The sequence below is a fragment of the Microtus oregoni genome, unplaced genomic scaffold (genome assembly GCF_018167655.1).
Source record: "Microtus oregoni isolate MIOR12 unplaced genomic scaffold, Mior012 000013F_ref0000133, whole genome shotgun sequence".
Classification (NCBI taxonomy): domain Eukaryota; kingdom Metazoa; phylum Chordata; class Mammalia; order Rodentia; family Cricetidae; genus Microtus; species Microtus oregoni.
In genome coordinates this window covers 17,392,527-17,400,672 of record NW_024543072.1, presented here as the reverse complement: position 1 = coordinate 17,400,672, position 8,146 = coordinate 17,392,527, and positions in this window count along the sequence as shown.

The window sequence follows — 8,146 nt, the reverse complement described above, 5'->3', positions numbered from 1 at the left end:
GAGTTGATAGTCCTTAAATCTTGACTGAGAGGCAGTAGGAAGTTGACTGACTCTCACACTGAGCAGAGCTTGAGAAAAAGACTTCAAATCCCACCCCCAAAGTGAAACACTTCCTCCAATAAGGCCACACCTCTGAATAGTGCTACTTCCTTTCCAGGCCATTTTCTTTCAAACCACCACAGGTATACAGCCATTATCATAAAGTGATTTCTGTTAGGTCATTGTAACCACCACTGTAATTGGGCCACATAATGCCAGGGCTGCCTTTGAAAGGAACAACTCTGGCTCCTTTTGCTGGTATAACTTTAAGAGTTTCAGGTATGCCAAGGCTTAGTAATCAGGGATACAGCTGTACCATTAGCAAAAAGAGGTATTCTTCTTGCCCAAAAGGTGCACTCATTATTTGCTTTTATTAAATTTGTTTATCTTCCATGATTATGGATGCACAGAACTAGCTCTTTGTTTAATTAAAATTAGCATCATTCTATTTATGATATTTGCTTTTTGGTCCTGGTAAAGAATCTGTTTTCAGGACCTAAGGCTATAACTCAATTGCATAAAACCCTAAGTTTGAGCTCCAGCAACGTACAAACCTGGTACAGTGGTACATGCCTGAAATTATGACACTTGGAAGACAGAGGCAAAAGAATCAGAAGTTCAAGGTCATTCTTAACTACTCAATGAATATGAGGCCATTCTAGAATATAAGAGATCCAGTTGTAGTAAGGCCGCTTGTTTGTTCCTGGCTGCTCAGCCTCAAAATAACCACGCAGAAACTATACTATTTGCAATACTGTTTGTCCAATAGCTTAAGCGTATTTAGGGATAACTCATATTTAATTTAACCCATTTCCATTAACCTGTGTATCATCATGAGGCTGTGGCTTACTGGCAAAGTTTCAGCATGTCTGTCTCTGGCGGCTCCATGGCTTCTCTCTGACTCTAGCTTCTTCCTCCCAGCATTCAGTTTAGTTTTCCTGCCTAGCTCTGTTCTACCCTATCATGCCAAGCCAGTTTCTTTATTAACCAATGGTATTCACAGCATACATAGGGGAATCCCACATCAAGATCTTTTCTCACAAACAAAGTATTTAAATGAATTACTTTTATTCTTGCTTCATTTAGGGATGTTATAGGAAAAAGTTGTGATTTTTTTGACTCAATTCCTTTGAGCACCTATTAACATGATAAGCAGGCTTGCCACATTTAATGGGTCCATATAGACTGATGGACAGATCTGCTGATACTAGCACGGTTTGCATTCTTAGGCTCAATCCTGTTTAGTTGTTGTCCTACTTTTGTTTCCTGCTGCTGTGATAAAATACCCTGATGAAAGAAACTTAAGGGAAGAAGCACCACATCTACCTGCACACTGCCATGCTCCCCTTCATGATCATAATGGACTGAACCTCTGAAACTGTAAGTGAGCCACCCTCAATTAAATGTTTTCTTTGTAATAGTTGCCATGGCCATCATGTCTCTTCAAAGCAATAAAAACCTAATGAGGACACATGCTAAGTCTTTGCTCTCTTTTTCCTCTATTACACAGATCAGAGCTCAAACCCAGGACAGTTCTCACAGACATGACCAGAGGCCAACCTAACCTAGACAGCTCATTATTAAGACTCCCTACCCAAAAAGGTATGGAAAGTAGGTAAGAGCCAGAGGTGATGGATACTCCAAGGAAAGTGTCCTCCAGACACACCAGGACTGTTGCTCATATGAACTAAGAGACTGTGACAGCACTCACAAGAGCTACACAGGTTTAAGCCAGCCCAGATCCCAGCACTGAGAAAGGGAAGTGGACCTGGAGCCCTACTAAGAGTGAAGCTACTAGCAATAGATATATCTTGATACCTTGTGGCAGAGGGAAATCAGTTGTCTCCAATTGGGTGGCAACCATACCCCAGGCAGCTCAAGAGCGTTGACCAGCACAAAATGAACCCCATATTTTTGTGTTTCATTATGTTTTGATAGACTTTTTGTTTAGTTTTATTTTGCTTTGAATTTTTTTGTCTTATGAATATTTTTGTTTGATTTTTGTTTTATGAGTTTTTTTTAGAGAGAGAGAGAAAGAGAGGGAGGGAAGTAAAAAGGGATAGAGGGAAAAAGAGAGAGACCATTAAGTTGAGTGAGCAGGGAGGTAGGGGGAACTGGGAAGAGTTGGGTAAGGGGAAAACATGACCAAATTATATTGTATTTTAAAAAATTAGATTAAAAACAAAGAAAAATACAAAGACTCCCAGATGATTCTAAACTGTGTCCAGTGGGCAATTAACACGAACTGTCATGGGAGCCTAAGTGATGTTGTTGAAGCACCTCATGGTTCGGAATACAGGGGTGAAGACATTTAAAAAAAAAGCCATTGTTATAGAATCAGAAAGCTTTCCATTTCTAATTTTCATACCTCTGAAACTGTGCTATGTATTCCAGCCAGTGCTATCCTACAATTACAATTGGCTGAAAAGCAGGCATGACCTGTTTCCATCACCCAAACACCTGTCAATGTGATCATAACTGCTGAGATCATGGACCCTTTATTTGAATTATGTTCATTGTGGGATTTTAAAAACTATATGTATATGGGTGGCAGAAGCGGGGGTAGTTGGATTGGAGAATGCTCATATGTGAATGCAGCTGCTTGCAGAGCCCAGAAGAAGAATTCAGCTCCCATGTAGCTACAGTTGCAGGCAACTATATGTACTATGAGCTGTCCAGTGTATGTTCTAGGAACTGAACCCAGGCCTTCTGCAAGAGCAGCACACACTCTTAACCATAGAGTCTTTTCTCCAGCCCCCATGTATATTATTTATAAAGGTATGAATTCCATCTCATAAATCCTGAAGCATTACACCGATATGTCGCTGACCTGAAGAGGTCCTTCCACGTACATGGAAACGGAGCAGCAAAACAAAATTTGATAACAACAGAATAAATCTTGTCATTAATTTAACTCCCTTAGTTTCCTGCAGAACAGCTGAAAGACTGCAGAGTCCTGACGAAGAAAGGAACGCAGCACACGTGAACATAGTCTTTTATTGTTCATTGTTTGGGCACTAAGCCACAAAGCCAAGAACCGTAGTAGACTGTCAAAGTTGCTGAATCTCTTAAAACGTGTAAACAGTCTCAAAGAATGAGAGGTTACAATTAGCGTACACGTGTTTTACTTTTCATGTTTGTTAGTTTTGTTGTTATTGTGGGTTCGTCTCAATATGCCCACACCAGCCTTGAACTCCTGATTTCCCCACCACTTCCTACCAACGATGTGCTGGGATTCCTCATGCACCACCACTCTCAATTGTCTCAATCTGTTTTGAAAGATTGTCATTAAGATGTGACACTCGAAGAGAGTTCCAGGACAGCCAGGGCTGTTACACAGAGAAACCCTGTCTCAAAGAAAAAAAAAAAAGATGATGTGACACTTGCTTTTATCTCATCTAATACTTCCACGCCAACTTTGAACAGAATGCAGGGGGAGCATCTTTGAAGAGATGCTGTGTCAGCTGGGCTGGTACGGGCTGGTTGTGACTACAGCACTGAGGAAGTGGAGGCAGAAGGACCACAAGTTTCAGGTCAACCTAGGCTATATAGCGTGACCTGTGTCTCAAATAACAAAAACTCGAACAAGCAAAATACATGCACACAAAGAAAGAAGAGGACATACCGGATAACTAATCTCCTGATGGCCAACTGATAATACTGTGTACAAATCCAGACATCAATGACTGAGACTAAAAATAGCAAAGAAGGGTTAACTTTGGCTGCAAAAAAAAAATGTAAGGAATGCCTTAACATGTTTATTCCATTTCTATTTTTCTTCTAGATTCACAATGATACTGACTGAGACCAATCAGGTTACAGCTTTGTTCAGGCCACAGGACTAGACAGCACAACAAAGTTCCAGGTCATTCACTGCTTAGCATGTAGTTACCCTTCCTCCCTATGTTGGGTCCTAGGAGCCATTCTAAGAATCGGCCTTAGTATGAAGCCAACACGTAGCTAACAGAGCAGAAAAACAAACCTGGTTACTTCCATACAATTTGAGGTGTTTCTTTTTTCTATTACTTGTAAAAAAAATTAATAAATAAATAAAACCTTTAATAAATAAGGCCTGGCTAAGCACAGGTTTAGTTAATAGTTAGGATAATAGGAAGTACGCTTTAGCAGTCTTCTTTAATCTGGGGAGAATGTTCTCACCACCCAGCCTCCAATCAGTCATTGGTTCACCAGGTAATCCACTGGGAGGCTCTAGAAACAAGGCTTTACTGACTTGCTCTGAGGCACACCATGGAAGAATGGTGTCCTCATGCTTCAAGAATTAAGAGAAAAAAACAGGTATGATGTTTCACTGGCAATCTCAGCAGTCAGTAGGTGCAAGTAGGAATGCAGGAATTAGGGAAAAAAGAGCTGAATTAAGAATATTGACAAGTCAAGCAGATGCGTAGAGCTGATCAGTACTCACTTGTTTTGGGGGTTCATAGAAAATTCTTGTCTTAATTTGATTTTTTACTCATGCACAGGATAGGAATATGGACATGTAGCAGTAAAGTCAGGCAGCAATTGCTTCTTGTTTTGCATTTACTGCTAGCAGCTTCTTGAACTCTTCCCCCTTAAGCCCAAATGCTGCAGGGTCATCACTTCAGAGAAGCATGTCATGGTGCCTGCTTGGGTCACTTCTGAGCAAGCAGATGAAGCCAGCTCAGTCTGAAGATGCTGGACACTGAGTGACAAGTCTTTATCTAGACGCGATTCCTGTTCTTAGTGCTTGCTGTCTGATCTAATAGTGGTACAAAAAAGAAAAAATGTGACCTAGTCCATCAAGATGGGAGAACACATGTGTTATCAAGGCTGTCACAAGGCTCCTGGTCATCTCTGACATTTATCTCATTGGGTTCAAATTGTAAGGCTAGCGAGGCATGATCTAATCCCAGCACTCAGGAAACTAAGGCAAGAAGATTATAAATTTGAGGCAGCATAGCAACATCCTACTTCAAAACAAACTTACGTATCTTTTGATCTATACATGTCTAGTTACATTTCTTTTTAAATATTGCAGGCTATTTGGAGTTTAGAGAGATTATTTCTGGTTTAAGGGTTTTTGGGGTTTTTGTTCTTGTTTTTTTGGTTTTTTTTTTTTTTGCTTTTTGCTTATTTGTTTTATTTTGAGACAGAATCTCAACATATCCAAAGTTGGTTTTGAATGCCAGTTATTAGCTTAAACTTCTGGTCCATCTGCCTCTATCTTTCAAGTTTTAATTTCTAAAATTACAGGCATGTACTACTTACAAACCTGGGATTTGAAAATGAACCCAAGACTTCATGCAATCACTCTGCCAACTGAGCTACATGCCCAGCCTATTATTCAAGGGTTTTGTTTTGATCTTTTAAAAATTGCTGAACTTTACAAATTATTTTTCCTGTGCTGGCTTTCACATAACTTATTTTTCTGGTCTGCTGGCAATTTAATGAGTTCAGCCTGTGACTTCTTGAACAAAAAGGAATTTAGGATTGTGGGTGCATATTAATGAGCTCTCAGATCTTGCCTTCTTTTTGAGGTCCAGAGATTTGGGATCTTACAAAAAATCATAAATAGAATCATGGTATTTTATATTTGAGTAGTATGTATATCTCAACAGACTCTTAGTGTCCCCAAACCCTAGAACTTTACTGTTCCTAAACGGAACAACACTATTATTAACCACCAGGTTCTGAGTGTCCATATCTCAAGGAAACGACTTTCTGTTTTACTCACAATAGCTTCCCCTGGGACTCTGCCTCACCTTTACCCAACATTCCTATTTCAGGACAGATACATAATGAGAAGCTAGGTACATATAAGCAAAGTCTTCTGGGGGTGGTGAAGAATTGTTGTTTCATAAGTATAACCACGCTGTACAAGAAGTACACACTGTACTCTTCTCTGCAAGATCAGGTCTGTCCGGTCTAAGACACTTCTCAGTTTAGACTTTCTTCTTTCACAAACCTTCCCAGGTACATCCGGATCCTGTTCCAGGGCCAGACTCTAGGGGACCCAGCAATGAAACAGATATTTACAATATGGCTCAGAAGAGATCTATGAACAGAATCTCTGGGCTGGATGTTGCCAGAAACATATGGAGTGTGAGATTGACTACGAAGTCAGGGATGCAAATCTGGAAAGCCTTTGGACATTGTACACCATTAGGTGTTTCCCAGGTGAACAAGGTAGGGGGCACACTGCAGACAGATGACCATATCTTGGGTTTGGGATATGCGTCAGCAGCTAACAGCATTTTCTGCTCAAGCATGAGGACCTGATTTCAAACCCTTGTTATCAGTAAAAAGCCAGATGTGATTGCAGGGATGCAGGCTTGGAGCCCTAGTGTTGTGGCAGCCAGAAAACAGAGGCTCACTGGGGCTTGCTGGCCACAGTCCAAGCTCTAGGTTTCAGGAGTGTAAGAAATGCGTCATTATGATCCACTAGGAGACACAAGGGCTGATTCTGTTCATCTATAGCTGGCAGATAGCACCCAATTGTCTAGCTCTGTTTATCGTAGGGTTGAAAAGTCAGTTTACTACTGTGCTGGCTAGTTTTATGTCAACCTGACGCAAGCTAGAGTCTTTGGAAAGCTGGAAGCTCAACTGAGAAAATTCCTCTCTCTCTCTCTCTCTCTCTCTCTCTCTCTCTCTCTCTCTCTCTCTCTCTCGGTTTTCAGTTCTGTGAAGAGAAACCATGACCGTGGAAACTGTTTTAATTTTTAATTGGGGTGGCTCATTTAGAGTTTCAGAAGTTCAGTTCATGATCATCACAATGGGGAGCTGGTGTGCTGGAGCCAAGACTGTTACATCTTGCAGGTGACAGGAAGTCAACTGATTGTCACACTGAGGGAAGTTTGTTCAAAAGAGACCTCAAAGCCCACCCATAGTGACACACTTCCTCTAAAAGGGCCACACCTACTAATAGTGCCACTCCTTTGGGGGGACATTTTCTTTCAAACCACCGCAGCCTCCATAAAATAGGGCTGTAGGCAAGTCTCTAAGCAACACCTTTCTGTGATCTGTGCATCAGCTTCTGCCTCCATGTTCCTGCCCTGTTTGAGTTCTTGCCCTTGCTTCCTTCAATGATGGATTATAGTGTGGAAGTGTAAGCCAAATAAACCCTTTCCTCCCAAGCTGACTTTAACTCATGATATTTAATCCTAGCAATAGTAATCCTAATTAATAGTAATCCTATGCTATCAGGATAGTGGAGTGTTGTCGTGGCAGACCTGACCATGTTTTGGAGAGGATTGTGGAAGGACTTTGGAACTTTGGGCTCAAAAAGCCACTGAGTGTTCAAATATTGTTGAGCTGCTCCGTGGGAGCATGGAAGACAAGAATGTTGAGAGAAATACGGAGGATGGAGGCCTGGACTATGGAATTCCAAAGGGATGTTTGACACTTAAGGAGTCTGTGGTGGATATTGTATATTTTGAATTAAGTATCTGTGGTCCGGATCAGCTGGGGCTGACGAATCAACTGTGACCAATAAGAGACCGGCATCACTGAAATAATATTGGAACACTAACGCTGGCTACCTGCACTTGAGAAGTTAGGAGGATGAGAAGAGAGCCTATCACTGATGTGAATCAGCACACAGAAGCTGTGCTCCTGAGCTCCTTGGAGCTGTGCTCCAAGGTTGTACCTCACACGAGCAGTTGAACTTCTCACCACGTCTCATCACGATGGTACCAGTTTTGAAACTGTGAAGAAGCCATGGAGAGCAGCTGAGGCTTGGCACTGTGGCAGAACAGGAGAAGCCATTGGTGAGGTGCAGCCTTAATTAGCTATGGAAGCCCCAGGATCGAAGAGCTCGTGCAAAGACGTTGAGACTTGGCACAATGAAGAAAGCCCAGAAGAGGCAATTGGTGAAAGTGCAGCCCAGTTGCTGCAGGCATTTTGGAGATGTCAATACCGTGGGGCAACTGCCAATAATAGCAGCAGGTACGGGCTGGAGCTGGCCTGAACTTGGAGACAATCTGTGTGGGCTGCAGAGGGTGGAGTCTGAGAAATTAGTCAAAGCCTTTGGAAGAGCCCAGAAGATCATGAGTGGAGCCCAAACCTTGGACACTGAATTATTTACACGGTGAAGTTTGGTTTTGCTTTGTTGCTTGATTTGAATTTTGTT